This window comes from Neolamprologus multifasciatus, chromosome 14 (genome assembly GCF_963576455.1).
Source record: "Neolamprologus multifasciatus chromosome 14, fNeoMul1.2, whole genome shotgun sequence".
NCBI classification, from domain to species: domain Eukaryota; kingdom Metazoa; phylum Chordata; class Actinopteri; order Cichliformes; family Cichlidae; genus Neolamprologus; species Neolamprologus multifasciatus.
The window spans coordinates 21893822-21912857 of record NC_140452.1 but is presented as its reverse complement, the minus strand read 5'-3'; the positions used below and the strand labels follow the sequence as shown (position 1 = coordinate 21912857).

At 36.6% G+C, this 19036-nt stretch overlaps 1 protein-coding gene across 6 annotated transcripts in view; it reads right to left on the bottom strand.

The window, feature by feature from the left end:
- LOC146504032 (leucine-rich repeat and fibronectin type III domain-containing protein 1-like protein) overlaps positions 1 to 19036 on the bottom strand; it is a 191113-nt gene that overhangs the window by 104116 nt on the left and 67961 nt on the right. For 5 of the 6 annotated variants that reach the window (XR_014868835.1, XM_085131489.1, XM_085131490.1 and 2 more), the window contains exon 2: positions 4892 to 4995. The exons of the other annotated variant lie outside the window; for it this stretch is intronic. The gene's annotated coding sequence lies outside the window, so the exon portion shown is untranslated. The remainder of the gene's footprint in view (positions 1 to 4891; positions 4996 to 19036) is intronic. 6 annotated transcript variants of the gene reach the window in all.

Below are 19036 nucleotides of genomic sequence, written 5' to 3'. Positions count from 1 at the left end.
AGTCATCTTCTGTTTGTTTGTTTGTTTTTCTGTTCTGGGATTTTTTTTTCTCTCTTTTTTTCTTTGCATGGTTCTTGGACTCTCCTTTGTAACATTCGGTTCTCTCCTGTTAGTACAATATGTAATGAGATGATTGTGGCTGCCCGGACAGTGCATTAGTGCGTGTTGTGCTGTAATACTACCATAGCATCTGGTTTATTGTAATACTAACCATACAAGCACACACACACACACACACACACACACACACACACACACACACACACACACACACACACACACACACACTATAGTTTCTCAGTTTTATACCTACTTAACACCAATAGCATTGTGTTACTCTATTCTTTAATTACTTACTTAATAATTCTCAACTTTAACTTGTAATTTAATTACATTAAAATGTCTAATTCACATTTAACTTATTATACTTTTACTTACCATTATGCTAAGAAACAGTGTCCACTGTGTAAACTCAAACACTAAACAATGTGGCTGCATATGTCATTAACTTTTTATTCTTACTTTGGATTTTCTGGTGGAGTGGAGCTTGTAATAATGAGACGCAGTAGCTTTCACACTAAAAATGTCAAATTTTATCATTTCAAACTTTCTCTCTCATCTACTTCTGAGTAGGATCCTTTCTACCCTATGAAAAGTGAAATAACCAAAATTTAGAGTTACTGGATTTTGTACTAATCACCAGCATCATTAAACCAAAAATAATGGTCACAGAAGCCACACCTCCCCAGTCCCTTAGTGTTTCATTTATAACCAGAACAAATATATAAATATGTGCCCTATCAACCACAAGCATTCAGTCACAATCAGGAGCCCAAGCTAAAAATATAAATGGATTACCATATATTATTACTATAATGAATAGTATACTGGACTGGATACCACAATGCTGAAAGGAAGATCCCAGATTACAACACGGACAGACTGGGAGTTCATTGTCTGCAAAGGACATTATTAAACTACATTATCTTTTGTTTCTTTAGAAAATGCTCATTGCTAAATTAATTATCAACTTGGAAAGAGCTAACTGCAAGATTTAAGCATCAAGATTTAGCTAAAGTCATGAAACTGTGACGAAGACAATCATCTACCTATTTCCCTATGGATGAAAATGCAGGTTTCTGATATCATGGCCTTTGAGTAAAAAAGGAGTATACGGTTTTATCCATCATCTACCATATATCTGTTTTCTTTCACTCTTTTTTTTCATTTCGTGCTTCCTCTCATGCTTTCTTCCATCTGCTCCTACCTGTCCTTGTTCTTATCCTCATTTCCTCATCCTCTTCCGTCTGCTTTTTCAAGGTATTATACAAGTTTGGTGGCGAAAGATGTGTCTCAATTTGCAGATAGCAGTATAAAGTAGTTCTAATTTAAGGATTATGGTGATTGGAGAGTAATATTATTACAGGAGAAAGGTAAAAGGTAAAAGTAAAGCACAAATGAGAAGACTGAAAGAGTAGAAGACAGAAAGAGTAAAAGAAAAGAGGACATCAGACACATGGAGAAAGGAAGCTGATCAGCATGCAATCACTGATGAGAGAGGTAAAGGTAAACGCAAAATATCAGGAAATGGTTCGTAGAAAGAAAGGGGAGAGACATGCTTGCCACTTTGGTAGTCATTACAGAGAAGCTTTCTCCATTCAGGAGCTCGGTGTGCAGCTGTCGCTTCAGGGAACTGATCACATACACCCTGAGTCACAGACACAAACACACACATATATACAAACACACACACACATGATTTCTATTACACACATGCACACATGCCTTGGGCTGTGCTTTGAACTGATCCTTGCCACTAGAGAGAGACACTCAGAGAGCTGGCTGATAATAATATTATCCTATGGCCTTCATATGGTAATATGGTTTTATTGCTATGAAGAAATATGAATATTATGGCTTTCACGGGCAGCTTAGGGAATTACATGGCTGTCATGGTTCTCAGCTTCAATAGAATGTTTAGATTCTCTATTTATCTAAGGTCTCTGGGTGGGAAATCTATTAAGTTTTGCTCTGATATCTGCCGGCATGTTGTATATACCTACAAGTATGGATAAAGACAAAGTGCAAGACATGCCTCTCCACCAAGTAAAGGTCACAGTTTAGCACACAGACTAACACACTTCTAGACAAAAAAAGACGAATGAGGCTATGTCATGATACAGCTGAATAAACTCAGATACAGGATAATTTATCCCAAGATATTTGCTGATAAAGAGCAAATAAACCTGGTTTGTGCAATAAAATATTTATACTTTTAAACTATGTGTAAATTTGCCTCTTTTGTTCCTCAAGTCCGATTTTGGTGGTCTAATTATCCGAATAAGGGCTTGCATTTATAAAATTGCATTAATTCAGGTATAGCCTCTTGCCTTACATCATATTTTAAATGTATGGGGTGTTCCATACTATCTGTTTAATGACTTTTGCATTACGAAACAATTTATGTAGGAGAACTTGGAGAATATAAAGTGAATGTACTTGTTCATGGCAATTTTAAGAGTAAAGAACATGCTCTTATTTAAAGTGTCTCACACATACAGCAGGGACTTGAGCCTATTACACATCATGTATATGTCACCAGTCTGTCGTACAGTAGGGCTACCACCAAGTCATCCTTTACTATTTATTTATTTTATGTTATTTATGTTTTTATGATTACACCTGTTTAACTTCTGGTAAGCGTGTCCCTTCTCAATCAATGAGTTTTTCCTAGCTAGATTGCTAAAGGAGTAATCAGTAAGAGAAACTTTATCTGTTAACATGAGTGCTTGTTTGCTTGTCAATACTAGCTCTGTTTTCCACAATGTCCACCTCAAAACTGATCCCAGAGCAGTAAAAGCAGTGCCAGGTGCAGCTTGTATTGCATGCTAGTCTCCCATTGGTGTCTAATTAAAGAACACAGGTTTATCCACAATGCACACACACAGTAGAAGCTAATGGCTTCTGAACCCTTATAAGCTCAAACCTTTTTCAACAGGCTATGGACGGGCCCATCAAACTGACAGATAATACTGATTTCAGTGGAATCATAGTCAAGCAGAGTCAAGCCTGCGTCTGAAGACAATAGTCAATTATGGCCAGTAATTTAAAGGATGGATGCAAACAGCACATTATGGTGTTTGAGATGTAAGAAGAAAGATCACTGAGAAAAGCGAAACCTGTTTTGTAATAGGTAAAAATAGCCAAAAGTATGGATATCACATGGTTTAAGGACACATTCATTAGAGTGTGTCATAAAAGTAATTAGGCAGATAAGAAGTAAGTTGTCTGACTCTATGTCTCGTACAACCAGCAAGTCAAAAGAAAGAACTGAATCTGCATACTTTGTCCCTATAGGCTTTGATGTTAAACAATGACTCAATAAAAATTAATCATCATAGGACTGCTGCATTCACACAAAATTGCTGACTCTTTTATACTGTATAAACATTTCTTATTCAGTGTATAAAATCTAAATTAGCTGACCGTGCAAAACTAAAAAAATAATGTAGAGCAATTTGTTATACAAAAAGGTAAATGGCCTTGCAAGAGCGTTATCTTCTTAACAAAAATAAATGAAACATTAAAAAAATGTACAAGAAATATGCAGATCTGATGAGTTTAAAGTGTTCCTATATATTTTTTAAATGCTGTTTATTTGAACAATATATAGAATGGATAATCATAGGTCTATAATTACTTCTTTATAGCTTTTCCTGTATAGCTTGTCATGTTCGTCTTGATAACTTCTGGTTTGTCCCTAGTGATCCAAAGGATAAAACCATTCCATAAAATCCACAGTAATTGTGCTTTGGTAACAATCCCAGACAGTTCAAAACAAATCTCCTGGCTTGGTTTCTGACTAAAAAAACAAGACATCCTCAAATAAAGGAAAACATAACAGCAGCTATACCAATATTATGTTAAAAAAAAAACAAAAAACAAACCCAGACATACATAGATCTCTCTCAGGGACTTCAAAAGTATCCTTTTAAAAGACAACTCTCTGTCCTTGATGGATGCAACTGAATGACTACTGACCTGTGCTCAGAGTATGTTTTTAATCATTGCTACTAAAAACAAAAACTAATAAATAAACACTGAGGTTATGCTTCTGTTAAGCACAAACACCCTAGTAAAAGACAGTATATAAAATGTTAAAATATAATGGAATTTTAGATAAAGGCAGACATGTGGCAGCTAATCATCTGCAAATGTTTTACAATGATAACTTATTTATCTTTCATCCATCCATCTATAGTCCTTCTATCCTGTATCAGGGCCAGCAAGGGCAGTCTCCCTGCTTGGCGTAGCTGTCTGCCTGCCTAAAGCAGTGTGCCTAATATGTCTGCAATACAGGCAGAGAAAAATGGAGTAAAAAAAACCACTGCTCTTATCACACACACACACACACACACACACACACACACACACACACACACACACAAATTATTTTACTTTCACATGTGAATTTGTGCACTCAAGGGCACATGCCTTGTTTTCCCATTCACTATGCATAAGAAAACCAAGGCTTGCAGCATGTCTCACTTACTGCTGAACTTGGAAGTATGAGGAAAAAAACCCATAAAACAGCTGAAGTTTATTTAGCAAACCTAACAAAAATGGATGCATATGTGTGTGTGACCGTGTTCTAATGATATCAATTTGAGCTTAATGTAATATCCTATACTTACCCAATTTCCCAGAGGATCATTAAAGTTTTATTAAAGTTAATTGGCAATAACTGTTTATGTATGTTTCAGGTGTAATTAAAGCAAAACAACAGTGTCACAGCTCCCAAATGAGCCGCTTTTGCAACCTCAGTTAGCACACTTTAAAACTCTACAGTACAACAAATACCAGTTAAAGCTGTAGCTAAAGCCATGCCTACCTCTATCTGGTGTTCTGTGTTTTAAGACTCAACATGAAGATAAACTGAGGTGGCAGGTAGATGGACAGAAAAGCAAGACAGAACAGCAAGCTGGATCCACAGACCTGTTGAAAAGAATAGAAAAAAAAGACAATATTAGAGTTCAAATGTTTATAGCGATATCCCCAAAGTTGACAATTTAAATGGTAAATTCAGCGCTCAAAGCGCTTTACACAACTTGTGAATTCACCCATTCACACAAGCACATTTTTCCTAGGTGCTTTCTAACTGACATTCACACACATTCATACTCCGATGGATGCATCGGAGAGCAATTTGGGGTTAGTATCTTGCCCAAGGATATTTGGCATGCAGACTAGGGGAAGCCAGGAATCGAACCACCAACCTTCCGATCAGTAGATGACCTGCTCTACCACCTGAGCTACAGCCACCCTAAATTTAAAGCCTTCATGAAACATCTATTTCATAGACTTGTAGCTGAGTGAGTTACTGAGAAGTATGAATGAATAATTGCTAATTATAATCTGCAATTACTATGTGATTACACTTTAGGATGCCAGTGGGGCAAATTGACAAACACAATGGCGATTGGCCATCAGTTGTTGGTTTCACTGGGGTAATTGTTGGCATCAGTTTTGTTGTTCTATTTTGGCTAATTTAGTAGCCGCGTACACTGACACCGAACTGTGTCTGAGCTAAAGGGCTATTCAGGAGCCAGTAAGGGGATGTGCTGCACGCAAACCTTTGTGAACATCAGCAATCACAACACATCCCCAAATCCAGAGTAAAACTTAGCCTGAAAATGTTTGCATGAATATGTTTTCCACATATTATAGTAATCCATCAAATAGTTTTTCACAAGCTTTATATGTGAGATTTTAAACACTGATACAACATCAAAAACATATTTGGAATTTGCATGAGTGAATCAACAGCGCCTTTTTTTATCTCAGTGTTTAGAGTCTCTGCTGCTGTCTTTAAAGAGATCATCTCTTCTCTGTCTCCTACATTTGTGTCTTCTCTGCTTCACACCATGTGTCTAACTGAGAAACAGATGCTATTCTCCATTTAATTGACCTGTATTTAGAATGTTATACACTATATACGATTTTTAAAAAAAAAAAAAAGCTCATAGTGATGTCACAATAGCTCAGTAATGTCTATTAGAAATAAGCAGGACAAAAAAGAAATCCAGTAAAGGGATGGGATAGATGTCAGCAGTGTGTCTGTTTGTTCTGTAGTCCAGTGATTCTGAATGTTGTATAAAGCACCTTTAAGAAATGTCATATCAATACTACAAATGTCATTCTCAAGTAGCAGTGCAGGAAACGGCTGTGGATGATCCAAGTCAGTAGGGTTAAACCTTAATGGATCATGAATGGGAATCTATTAAATACTTGCATGTATTTAATTGATACTACTGCATAGACTAACACACTCTATGAACTGGAGAGCTAAAAAGTAGAAAACTAGTTTCCTTTTCATTAAGCTCTACTATATTTTACTTGGATACCAGTATTTTCTTCATGCTATAGAGGGAGGCAGTTCAAATATTTTCTAAAGCTTCCTGTGACAGTAGTTAAAGATAATCCATTTGTCATTATAGAAAATATTGATTACCTTTTGCATGTGTTGGTTTTTAGTACAAATGAGAAAAACCATGGTGGGAAGCTTAACTGTCTAAACCTACCACCATCTAATGCGAGTATGTGAAATGTGAAAACCTCCCACGGCTTTATGTAAACCTATTATATACTTTAAGAAGCATCTTCAGTCACACTGTGTCTCAGCCATTATAAGTTAGATATACAGTAAATTCTTTCATGTCATAAGAGGAAGGACTTTTTTTTCCCACTTATCTCGAAGTTAATCCATACCAAAAGCTTTCTAAAACACGACATCAAGTTACCAATTACATCCGTGGTGAACACAAGCCTAGAAGTCAGGGAGTGATGTGAATGTTCAATGCTTTAACTAAAAATACTTTTGGCATAATAAAATGTGGGCAGCGATGCAGAAATTGTGTCACTTTTTAACAATTCGTCCAACATTGATCAAAGTGTTATCAAATTGAAAATGACAGTGCATACTTCTGTGTTTTGGTAGAGTACACAAACACACAGACGCACACATCAAACAGGACGGAGACACTTTGGCAGTCAGTTCCCAAGCCAGCTGAGCTAACAAGCTGCAGGTTATTAGAAAATCATTACTCACATCACAGGCCCAAAGGCGTCTCATCACTAAGACATGGAACAGCAATGTGACACAACGGTGGGACAACTGATCATTTTGTAGACACTCAACCTGACTTTCTTCAGATGGAAGAATGCAGACCAAAAGGCTAAAATACCATACTAAGCTTTTTCTTGATTTGAAACATCATGTCAAAGAGCAACGACAGCATAGAAGATATGTTTTATCTGTATGCACGACATGACTAACACGTCAGTGTTGCAGTTTACCTGACAGCACACAAGCACACACAGCAAAGGCTGTTTGACAATTAAAGTATTAATTATGTAATTTCATGAACACCCCCCGCACACACACACACACACACACACATTCTTGTTTAGCTGCCTTAGTGAGGACATCTAATTGACATAATTCTTTCCCTAGCTGCTTACCCAAAACCTAACCATAACCTAATTGTAACCCTGATATTAAAACCACATTCCTTGTGTGTCCTCACAAGTGACTGTTGGTCCCCACAAGTATAGTATAATGCCAATTTCTGGTCCTCACAAAGGTGTCTAAACAGGAATACACACACACACACACCTTTTGGATTGCCTCCTTTTATTTATGTGGCCTTTTAAGCTAAACATGTTTTGTTTTTGTTTTTCTTTGCTTTCTTTTAAAAAAAACTGTATTCTACTATGAAAACAATCAAAACAATAATACACAAGGGGATACTTTGCATTATGATAGCCCTGGTGCTACTTGCTTAAATGAGGTAGAGAAAACTATAGCAAGCTTTAGCTGAGCAGCTTTTCAAAAACACTGTAGTTCATTTGAAAGTAGCCAATTTTAATAGGCAAAAAAGGAAAAAAAAATCCTACCAGAAAATACTCTGGTGAGTCTTAGGGGAGGTAAAAATAATCCGCAATCTTAAAGTAATAATTTCCCAGCGTGCATTTATAATTAGTAATGTGGAATTACTTAATTCATCTTATCAATTTAATTATTAGTAGAGCCCATTGAATTACAGAATTCTGCTATTCAGTTGTTTAATTTGCTCCCTTTTTTTGTAGCTCTTACTTCCTTGCACGCAGTACTGTGCAAACTCACTGCAGTTTCTTGACATCAACAACTAATGAAGGGCTCGGGAATTCTGGAATCCAGATTTCCCAGAATCTTGTCAAATAATCACTCATCCCTTAATTTTCCCATAATGTAGTGGTTGCTTTTCAAATAAACAGGAACGTGTTGGCTGGATCTATTGTGTTTCATTTCATGCCGTCATTTAGATTCTCTGACCTTTCAAAGGGCAGTGTTTATTTTGCTCATCATAACTCAACAGCATGTGCAATTTTGCTCATGTACAAATGCCTAGCGTAAACAAAGAATGATGAAACAAATACATAGAAAATGGAGGAGAACAGAAAACAATGAATGAAGGTCATAACACTAACTGAATGAATAAATTCAACCTGATCCTATAGCACTGTGTAATATGTTCCTTCCCGAGTTGTCTTAAGTTCCAAAGATTTAGGGTAATTACTGTTATTAATTACTATAATTATGAGTATAATATTATAAGGTTAAAAAATATCCAACTTCGAAATAGATAGTACAGGAAATAAATGATGATGCCTACCAACAACAAGATCTATTATTTGAAATGTAAAAGACCCACATGAGTCACGTGTTTCATTATAAGTCAGTGTTAACATGGATACATTACATTTTAAATTACATTCTAAAAAGCTTGACGCATTTCCACATCGGATTTGGAAATATACTCCTCCCTTTGTTTATTAGAAATTGTTTATTATCCGTATACACAATTACATGTAAAACAAGGCAGTTTTTAAGATAAACCTATTTCAGACTTACCATTAATAATCTTTAGGTCTCACACTTTGCACCTGCCTTATTGTTTTATCTGAATCACTGCTCGGCTGTTTTGTATGATCTTGAGAGCCATTGATATTCTGCTTAGTTTTCCTCTATATTTAGCATCTGCACTCTGCACTAGATACATTAGATGGTGGTAAAATGACCTGTCAGTGAGTTGGAGTGCATATATATGAGTGCGGTTTTGGGTGTGTGGGATCATGACTGAGACAGGGAAGAAGCAAAGTGTGTGTATAAAGTAGAACGTATAAAAATGAGCATCTTTAAGGTATTCATGTGTTTGTGCCTGGATGTGTGATGGCTACCACACAGGTAGTTTGGAACAACTCTCCATCAAAAGGGTCCGATCTTAATACTCTTACTCTAATAGGAAATGGAAACCATTTTAACAGAGACACGCATAGCTCTAACTACCTACATCTGGTTTCCATACCTCTGATGACACAACTCATCTGAGCAGCCCTGTTAATTAAGTTTAGCCACCAGCCACACCCATTAACAGCAGCTCTCCCTGATTGAACCTTGCACTTGGTAAAATGCCAATTTTGCATAAAATTATGTTATTGGCCAGGATAATAGACCTAGATCTGTTAATTCTATGGCCTAGAGCAACCTATTAGAATCATTAAAACAATAATACTCACGTACAAGCTTTAAGCTTTACTGTTTACTGTTAAAGACTAAAAAAAGGGAATATCTGTATTAAATACAGTTTGGATATTTTAGTAAGTAATTTTGGCAGGTGCAAAGTAAACTGGTCAATTATATAATATAATGAATCACAGAGTCCAATTGCATAAAATCACTTATTTATTTTTAACCAACCTCTAAATTTGAGCCAGTTGATACTACCAGTATACGTCTTTAAAGTTCACAAAAAGATATAACAACTTATACTCAAGTTTCAATATTTACTCTGTATATTTTATTTATTTAAAAAGAGAATGTTGGCGTCCTCAAAGTTCAGAGTCTAACACGGCAAACTGAGCAGAGTGGAAACAGTAGGAATAGTTAGCTAAATCTCAGATTACAGGTAATGATTAATCCTCCCGCATTCCATGCAAATCATTATAACTCCTTCATCAGATGTAATGAGACAGGAAACGACTAATGACAGAAGTCTTCCAACACAGTTTTTCCATATATATATATATATATATTTTTTTTTTTTTTTTTTTTCACACACACACACACACACATGTGCAGTTTTACATTTTATTGAACTCTGTGTTACTTTAACCATAAAAAGGATGGGTGTTATATTTCTTTTGCCACTTTTTCTGTGAATGTGAGCTGGTGGGTATCAAACCTTTTGACAGGTACTATCAACTAATAATATAGCTTTTGAATATAACTTGTATATTGAATTTCAATAATTTGTTATGACTCACAGATGAATTGGGTGAATTAGCTGGGATGGTGTTAGTATTAGTAGTTGAAACTGGTCTGACTGGTATGCATCTAAAGTAGCTTAATTATGGACCTGCACGGAATTCATTAATAAATTTATCTGTCTTTTTGAAAGGTTTCCAAGACCAAAAAATGCACTCAAACATATTCAGTATTCAGTACAGGGGAGGTGAGCATTACTTAACTTAAAATAGGACCCTAACAGACCTTGAAACTATAATAAAATACATTTTGTTCTTTCTATCAATGGAGTGTCCTGCTTTCATCTCATTTTCTCAACATTTCGCATGAAACACATCCATCTCTTCTTAACCCCTCATTGTGTAAATGCACTCTTCTTTCTCTCATCCATTTCAGTCTGTTTTTAAACCACCACTTCCACTCCCCCACTGCTTTCCTCCCTTCTTCAGATGTGGTATAATTATCTGGTCATCATTATCAGAATCATTCTGTTTCCTCATTATAAACCCATCTGCTCTGCTTTCCAGTCCAACCAACACAACATAAACACGCTGCCATACAGATACTGATTCACAGGCATACTCTTATCTGTTTTTCTGTCTCTCTCCCTCTCTCACTCTCTGTCCCATTACAGTCTCATCTGCTAAGCCACTTTAGTGACTGCACATCAGAGTAACTGGTCTGAGGTAATTATGTTGAGATAGAGGTAAAGATGTTGGACTAATTTACTGAGATCCATCGAGGAATGAAAAACTGTTGAGTAACCTCTCTCTCTGGTCATGATGAAACTGAGCCAAAAACACTTCCTCTTCTTCCTCCAATCCCAATCATTTGTCTATAATGCGCTTACAGGCATGTAAGTTATAACTTTTATTTTAAATCTTTAAATAATAAATTACAACTGGGATAAGTAAACCCTGGGAACAGCTGTCAGTCCCCCAAAACACAACTGCTTTGCCTTGGCTGGTGGAAAAAAGTATTATCATATGATTATAGTATTATCAAGACTAGCTATCACAGTACAGAGGAAAGAAAGTGCCTGGGTCTTTGGGTTCAATTTTATATTGTTAGGGGGAATACATGGTACTAATCTATTTGTCAAGGTGGGTAGGGCTGTAAATAAGAAAATGTATTATTGACCGCAGTTCTAATGGAAGATAATGATAAAATAGCAAGAAAGGAAGGATAAAGGTATAAAATTGCAGACAGTTCTTCTACTGAATGACAAACACCAAACAGAATGCAGAAGAGATGAAGAGAGGCTGCTACCATGGCTCCCTTGGTTTACTAATCATGAACTGCATTTAATTAACAAAATTACAAACGCTCTTTTTATCTTGAGAAATCACTGTCAATATTCAAAATGACCTCATTACACCTACTTTAGTGTTTATCAAGTCTGAATTTGATTGAAAATAATAATCTCAAGTGTGAGATCATTTAAGTTTTGATAAGGTAAGCTTAAAGTAAGCATGTACAGACAGCATCACTTGAGTTTAAGCGCCAAATTCTAAAATCTAATTTATTTATCCTGCAATGCAGTCCTTAACACACCATGCAACTTCTGTTGCAAAATCAGGTAAGGTTGTGGTAAGCTAAAACTACAAAATGCATGTCATACACTGGGGATGAATGACAGTAATGAAATAGACTGGTGGAGCAGAAAAACATGGTGTAACTCATGGTGAAACTCATCTAAGACACTGGAAATTAATGCCTGTAAAATTGTAACATGTAAAACTAAATATGTCAATACTTTGTTTTCATTTTGTTGATCATGGCTCATTGCTCATGAAAAATCTAAATCCAGTACCTCAAATTATTGGTAAGATAAACCAAAAAATTAAAGGGAAAAAATATTTACAGAAATGTGAATTTCTGACAAATGTCCAACTTCACTGTAACTAAACATACGTTGAGGATTCTTCACTTTATTGTACCCATGTAGAATGACATGGAGGTGATCAACCGTATAGGTGCTGTTTGTGGCTCTCTGTGAACGATGCTGAAACACGAGTAATGAATTTCAGATATACAACGCTTAGATATACAAAAAAGTGTTTGTATGAATGAGACATGTTTTATAAAGTGCTTTGAATGTAGCAAGTAGAAACCTATGTTGTAGGGCCTTCAGCTTGTCTGTATTCTTGGTGTTGGTAATAGCTTTGGCACTGTGGGGAGGTGCTAAATACTACTGAAAAAAAGGAAATCTCCATAAATCTCATCAGCACATGGAAACATGAAGCTCTGGTAGGTCGTTGTGTTGACTCTGGATTTATTGGAACATGCTTCCCTCAACCCCAGCCGGTCATGGCAGATGGCTGTTCCTCCTGAGCTTGATTGTGCTGGAGGTTTCTTCCTATTAACCCTTTAAGGCCGGTCGGAGCGGGCACACTCCGTTTTGCAACTATTTTTAAATCCTGGTAACACTGCAACCACGTAAGCTAGCGCAATCATTTTTTTTTCATATGAAACCGGAGGAGTTGTACTTAAATCTTATGCCATCAGCTTGCCCTAGGTCACAGTTTCCTTCCACATATAGCTTTGCAAAAACTGCATAAAAAGCACTTGCAGCAACAAAAACATAATATTCCAGAAACACGCTTTGCCGATCCGATCAGCTGTTTGTAACACTTCCTACGTCCATCAGCGCAAACTATCGCATTCCGCCATGACCTGCCTGAAACCGGAAGTGACGTCATTTTGCGGAAATATAGTTTTTTACCATCAGGACCTTATGAGCCTATACTGGTGTTTTTAAAAGTTATGTTTGACTTTATGACTTTCTGTGTTGTTTCTGGGATGCTTAGGACTCAAATTGCACTGCTGGAAATAGTTTATTTTGATGCATATGCTGTTTTTTTGCAAATTTGCATTATAATATTTATTTTTGTTTTTCCTGCGGTATATAGAAATTGGTGTATTTCAAAAATAAAACTATGAAGACACTTAAAATAAATTTCCTGTGGTGGGAAACTATTTTGTGCAACTTTTTTGTATTTACAGTTTTGAGGGATAAGCCTCTTAAATTTCTCTAACTAGAAATATATGTTAAAAAAACAAAAACGATTTTAAATTTTTTTGTAGTTTATTGCACTTTTTTTGCAATTAATGTAATTACTATGCACTTAATGCACACATATTTTTAAAATTTGGGCTATAATGGTTGTATTGATGTATATCAACTTGAAATGCTCCCAAAAATGGCACTACAGCATGAAAAAATATAATATAAGCTCTGGTGGACTTGGTTCTATGGTAGGTCTTAAAGGGTTAAAAGGGTTTTTTTCCTTTCTACTATCTCCAAGTGCTTTCTCAGATCATATGATTGTTGGGGATTTTTCTGTGTTATTGCAGGGACTTGACCTTACAATACAAAGTGCCCTGAGGGGATGGTTGTTGAGATTTCTCACTACACAAATAAAATTGAATTAAATTGAACTAAATTGCTTCTTTCCTGAATAGGCTGCGCCATCTCTATTGCTTGTGTACCTTTTCTACTACACTTTTCTCTTCCAATAAACTTAGTAAATTATTACACATTGATACAACACTCTGTGAAATGGCAATCCTTTCACTGACCATCTGTTGCTGCTCCTTTTGGAGAGTGTTGGGGATTGCCATCTGGAAAACTATAAAATCAGCAACCATCGCCAATGCCAGCCCATTGTGGTTATAAGTACTAAACTAGACCGACAGGCAAAATGATATATTCTAGTAAGGTGAAATGCTTTTTATAATCATGTGGCTGAAACTTATATGAGATAATGACTAAAATAAACACATCTTTCAGATATCATATATTGAATAATTAATATACAAAATTTTAAGTTTTTAAATACAATAATAAAAAGTAATAATAACATAAATTTCAAATTTTTGAAATGCAGTATAAAAGTTGCCTCTGATAATTAAAACAACAACAAAAAAAAAACTTTGTAATTGCCAGGTGTTTCTGTACACATCTTAACTGCAACACTGGATTTGCACTAAAATAAAAAAACCTGATTGGTTCCTTATCTCTTTGTAATAGACCAAACATAGTGGCAGTAGTAGAAATACATTTCTCTGGCGGTGTCAGAACCATTTTCTATTGTCTTGTATAAACTGCTAATGATGGCCTATATATGCATAAAAACATCATCAAACAAGACGTCCTCATTCTTTCAGACACACACACACACACACACACACACACACACACACACACACACACACAGACAAGCACACTGTGCCCCAGCTGTGCAGGGGATTAGAGATTAGAAGGGAGGAAGGGATGGATCTATCTAAACACAGCAGCCTATAATATAACCACAAAGATACATCTCCAAACATTTATCTTACAAAATAGTAAGCGATAAGTTGACAATGTGCATTGTGTCTGTTCAAATTTGTGTCTGCCTTACAGTGTAAAACATACAATAAACCTTCTACATTTTGGAAAACATTTGTGTAATTCTCAGTGTATGAGTATGAGCATGATAATGTCACTTTGGCTTTGCTGTTACAGCATCTCCAAACAGTTCTTTAAAGATGTTGCATTTTTAATTCCATTTTCTTTGTGTGATGTTGTTTAAATAGAGTAAAAGCACCAGATTAGGCATCAATGTTGTTTGATGCATCAATTTCCACTATTCTTCAATATGAGAAAATAAGTATTCTTTAACCCTCTGAGGTCTAAGTCGTCATATGTGCTAATGCTAACCCTAATCCTAATCCACTTTGGGAGAGCAGCACCAACCACTGCTAGCAAATGATGCGTTCCAATATCAAACTTAAAACAATGAATCCCAAATATATTTTAAGACAATCTAAAACATAACACTAAATTCTACACATGTTTGCTTTTCAATGAACTATTTAACAACAAAATCATTAGCATATCATACTATCTGAAACACTTCTGTGTTATTAACAGTAAAATGTGTCCACGGCATAGATAACAGAAGCATGGTTATTTTGTGGCTTTAATCTATTTTCATGGTTGAGGACTAGAACTACTGACCATCCATCAAACTGTCAATAAGGATTAAAAACTGGTACGTAGTTTCAAGTCCGCACTTTCGATAAATCTTGCTGCTAGATCATATCTGAATTAAATGCACTGGTGCACTGTTGACTCCAGAGTAGTGTGCAAAAGTCTTGTGCCACCACTCATGTCTTTCTTTTTATCTTCCAAGAAGCCAGACTTTCTGGTGATTTCTAAAGTGATAATGAGCAATAGTTTCCCAGGCTTTCTGAAGTTTTTCCTTGTACATGGCAATGCCAAAGACAAAGATGCCGCAGTTAAAAGCCAAAAGCATATCTCAGCATCCTGTGCAGTACGTCCTTAAAAGATTTGAGGAGAACAAAAGAAGAAGTAGCAAGCCTAAAAATTCTCTACAGTAACAATATCTGAAAGTCATCTTCTTGAGAAATAGGGAAAAAGTCCAGCCAAAACCTGGCACAGGACCTGAGAAGCACTTGAACTTTCAGTTCATCTATCTACTGTTCATCAAAACCTCATCAGAAATGGTCAGTGGAAACATGGGTGTCAAGAAGACATTCGTAAGGAAGGCAAACAGGCAGAAAAGGCTGAGATATGCCAAATAATACAAGAGGTGGATTGAAAATTGTTGTCAATAGGTCTTAAGAAGTGATAAATTCATCCATCCATCCATTCGCTTCCGCTTATCCTTTTCAGGGTCGCGGGGGGCTGGAGCCTATCCCAGCTGTCATAGGGCGAGAGGCGGGGTACACCCCGGACAGGTCACCAGTCTGTCGCAGGGCCAACACACAGGGACAGACAACCATTCACACTCTCATTCACTCGCACATTCACACCTAGTGGCAATTTGGATTATCCAATTAACCTATCCCCACAAGTTGCATGTCGTTGGACGGTGGGAGGAAGCCGGAGTACCCGGAGGGAACCCACGCAAACACGGGGAGAACATGCAAACTCCACACAGAAAGACCCCGGCCTGATGGTGGAATTGAACTCAAGACCTTCTTGCTGTGCGGCAACAGTGCTAACCACCGTGCCACCATGCTGCCCATAAATTCATATGATATGATAAATGATAAATTCATATTAAAGGAAATTCTTTGGTTCAGTTCATGGCCATTGCATGATTTTCACCTGGGTGGGTGATGATGAATCAGAATCTACTACATCAGCCTTGACTCTTCTTTTCTCCAACTTTATGGAAATGCAATACAAAATCACAGCTGAACCCTTTGCCTCAGTGCATAGAGCCATTTTTATTTTATTGCATCATACATAAGTGCTTGCAAGTCCACAACACAAATGGTAAATGGCCTGCATTTGTATAGTGCTTTTCTAGTCCTTAAGGACTCCAAAGCACTTTACACTACATTCAGTCATTCACCCATTCACACACACATTCACACACTGGCGATGGCAAGCTACATTGTAGCCACAGCTGCCCTGGGGCGCACTGACAGAGTCGAGGCTGCCGGACACAGGCGCCACCAGGCCCTCTGACCACCACCAGTAGGCAAATGCAAGTGCAAGTTACCAAAAATAAAAAGTCCACATTTTGAAGTACACCTATATACACCTAGTCACGAGTATGATCTTGCACCAGTGTATGATCGTGGCCCCCTGATCTGAAACAATTTCTTCACACTCCCTTTCTTTATCTCCAAGCCACTTACAGAACCACGATTTCTCTCCATTTGGCTTGTCCACATCACCAGGTTTGCCCCATGTATGTGTATGTGTATGTTCCATCAGAGTGAGTTGATAGGTTGTGATAGGTCTCAGTGAGAAAGCCAGACTACAGCAGTTAACACTGACCTGTCCATTGCTTTCTTTCAGCCTCCTACACAACTTGCCTCCTTCATACTATACCTCTCTATCACTCTTTTTCTTTCTTTCAGTATCATGTCTCATGCTACTGTCTTTCCCAAATATCCAACTACCCTTCCTCTATTACACTTTTCACCCAAAGCTGTCTCCTAACTTTGTTATCAATTCAGGTAAACTGCATTCCAAAACAAGAATGGTGCGGAACATGAGACATATTGCATAAAACATGTGCAGATTCTCATTCTTGGAATTAGCTTTGCATTATTTTTTTCTGCAAAGCTTTATTTCCTTTTTAAATGTATAGTTGTTGTTTTTTTATTTATATTACCGCACATGTTAACATTTTGTCTCTAAAGGGAATAGCAGTTGTAAATATATGAAAGTAATTTCTTTTCCTTCAGCCAGTTTTGACTAGGAAACCTTAGTCCAACATACCATAGTACAGTGGTTCCCAAACTTTTTTGCTATTTGATATTATTTGTATCCCACTGTAACATTACTGTATAAAGATCTCCAAAATGACAGGAGTAGTTAGTCATTACAACAAGTGTTTGAACTAAAAATCAAGAATGTGGGATACTGTTTGTCCATGATTTGAAGAGCCCAGCGAAAACCAATTCTGCAGGTGAGACCTACCTCAGCACTTGTGCAGGTGAAACCAAAGGGAAGATATGCTTCACCATATTTTCTAGTCTTTGGCTTAGAATGAAGTTGGTTTGGAAACATATTCAGCTATGCTTCATCTCCTGCTTTCCATTTCTGTGGCCGCCCTGTGCTAGCAGTGTCCAAGCGTTTTGTTTTTTTCCCTTTTCATACCGTGCCCCCCCTGCAATGGCTGTGCACCCCCCCTAGGGGGGGCGGGCCCCACACTTTGGGAAGGTCTGCCTTAGTATATGGGGGAAGATGACAAAAATTAAGAAACTATTTACTTGTCTTAGTTGTAGACAAGGGCGAGAATGTTAAACTGAATAATTATTCCACTTCCATCAAATGCATCAAATCTCTCGAAGAAACTCCAACTGTGCTATGTTAATATAAGACTAAGAGCAAAACCCCTCCAGACTGAGCATCACTCTGCATCTGAAATATCAAGCATGGATAAACAGGCTTGTGGCCTTATATATACAAGATAGAGGAAATGTTTGTGTGTTTGCCATCCATTTTTTTTCAGTTATTTTTTTATTATTATTATTTTGTTTTTATTGATTATTTGTTAGGTCAGCCATGCAGCACACAATTATATAATACAGCACAACATTTAGAGCCTAAGACATGTAGCAATGTATTCTTCAAGAATACTTATTAAATTAATAAAATATATTAGAATAACAAATACACAATATTTAGTACACAACACAGAAAAAAACTACACAAACAGCTACACAGTGAAGTGAAACGCAATCATGTAGATGAAACTTTAGGGGGAAGGGTCTTCCAAATTGGGTTTTAGAGCTAACTAGAACTAGATAGCATTGCAACTCTAGAATCTATTATTGCTCTCTCTACATTCTCACTTTATTCAATTCAATTCAGTTCAATTTTATTTATATAGCATCAAATCACAATAGTCGCCTCAAGGCGCTTTCTATTCTCTCTCTATTCTAGTCCTATAACTTCAAAAAAAAAAAAAAAAAGAAGAAGCTTTAGGCCCTGACAGACATTAAAATGAAGGCAATGTTTCATGTTTAGTGAATTGTGTGAAATAGGTCTAACAAAACCTTGGTCATGAAGTCTTTAGACTTGTCAGATTGTGAAATAAACACTTGTTGAATTGTATCATTAACAGCATAAATGGAAGAAAATGTTTTGCAACAAAACAGAAAAAAGTACATAGTACTAGCATGTCAAGTTAAACATCCAAATAAGGGAAAACTTTG